Here is a 2088-nt window from a genome sequence, read left to right as displayed (position 1 = left end):
TCTTTCTTTCTTTCTTTCTTTCTTTCTTTCTTTCTTTCTTTCTTTCTTTCTTTCTTTCTTTCTTTCTTCCTTCCTTCCTTCCTTCCTTCCTTCCTTCCTTCCTTCCTTCCTTCCTTCCTTCTTTCCTTCCTTCCTTCTTTCTGTATGTATGTATGTATGTACGTACGTACGCACGCATGTTTGTGTGTGTGCTGATACACTTGTACACACATTCATGTGTCTGTGGAGGCCAGAGGTCAACCTCAGGGGTTCCTCGGATGCCATCTATCTTGTCTTTTGAGATGGGGATCTTTGCTCTAGCCTGGAGCTTGCTAAGAAAGTTAGGCTAGCTGGCCAGGGCCCTGTCTCCATCAATCAAGGATTTGCCACCACACCCAGCATTTTTATGGGGGAAGCAGAGGTGGAACTCAGGTCCCCAAGTCCGCATAGCAAGCATTTTATTCCCCGGCCCAATGTCTTTTTCTCTCTTTGCTGCATTGAGCATCAAACCCACGGCCTCAGTCATTCATCTAGACAGGGGCTCTGACATTATGCTACATCTCCAGTCCCTTTGGCCTGATAGCTATAACTTAAAGTTAATGCTACTTAAACCCCTTGCTCCATATCACCAAACAATCGTCCTTCAGCTCCACCAGTGAAGGACAGAGGGAGAGGATGCTCTGACTGGGCAGGGGTTCCTTCTGGTCTCCCCGTTAACAACCCACTTATATTTTTCATTGAAAATTAATAAATTAATATTCTGGTTTTATAGGACTATCTGGGAGTGTGGCTAAACCATCTTCTTCTTAGGTGCATAGATTTATTTTTTTATTTTTTATGCCTTCAAGCCTTCTTGGGAGGTAGCCAGTAAATTCCAATATGCTGAGATTGAGACTCGTTTCTTATTGATTTCCTTTACAATCTCTCTCCTGGGAATCTTCTGGAAGAGAATAATTAGAATTTGTAGTATCCGTATGTATATATGAATATATCTAGTATAGTGGGGTTTGGGGGGTAGGGGGTACAGTCCTGGAGATTTAACCTGGAGGCCTTGAGATTTAACCAAGCAGAACACTTCGTCTCTGAACATGTCCCCAGCCATCCTGCTAAGTGGCTCAGGCTGGCCTTGAACTTGGAAACCTTCTGCCTCAGGCTCCCAAGTGGCTGAGATGCTTCAGGCCTGTGCCACTGAGCCCAGCTTCGCTACAGTATTTTGTTTTAATATAACTTTTATTTGTGTGTGTATGTGTGTGCCTGCTTGTCTGTATGTACACCCTGTATGTGCAAGCGTAGGCGGAGTCAGAAGAGGGTGTCGTAACTGGAGCTGGAGTCACAGGCAGTTGTGAGCGGCCGTTGTGGGTGCAAGAAACAGAACCCAGGACCCCTGTGAAAGCAGCCAATGCTCTTAGCCCCTGAGCCGCCCATCCAAACCCAGCTGTCTTTTTTCCTTTGGTATCCCAGGCTTGCCAGGCATCCGCATGTCCCCAGCTGGCCTCTAACTTTGGCGAGGACTCCTACCTGAGCCGTTCACATGCTAGGATTGCGGGTCTGAGCCACTATGCCTAGGCTGTTTTACATTTTCTGTCCTAAGCCTCGGTTCTGAGCGAGTGTCCTCCCCTAAGAGCCACATGTGAGGAATGGTCAATGGATGTTTGCCCAACATGCTTGGGCCTCTGTTCCATCCCCAGCACTTCATAAACGGGGCCCGGTAGCATGACCCAGTGCTCAGGAGGTGGGGGCAGAAGGGTCGGGACTTCAAAGTCATTCTTGGCCGTATATCAAGTTCAAGGCCAGCCAGGGACGCACGAAACCCTGTCTCAAAAAAAAAAAAAAAGCACACGTTGAAACTATAACCTGTGATATGATGATACTGGGTTCAGGGGTGGGTTTAGGAGGCAATCTGGTGAAGAAGAGATCATGGGCATGGACCCCCTGATTGATTAATGTCCTTGTAAGAAGAGGAAGGGACAGGAGGTATAGATCAGTAGAAGAACACCTGAAGGAAAGGAAGAAAAAGCTGACCTGTCCTTTCACCATGCGAGAGACAGCAAACGGAAGCAAGATGGCGGCCATCCAAAGTGAGGAACCCCCTGGAACCAACTCATCTAG

Source organism: Peromyscus maniculatus, chromosome 2, assembly GCF_049852395.1.
Source record: "Peromyscus maniculatus bairdii isolate BWxNUB_F1_BW_parent chromosome 2, HU_Pman_BW_mat_3.1, whole genome shotgun sequence".
NCBI classification, from domain to species: domain Eukaryota; kingdom Metazoa; phylum Chordata; class Mammalia; order Rodentia; family Cricetidae; genus Peromyscus; species Peromyscus maniculatus.
The sequence above is the reverse complement of the archived record's forward strand: the minus strand, read 5'-3'. Positions refer to the sequence as shown.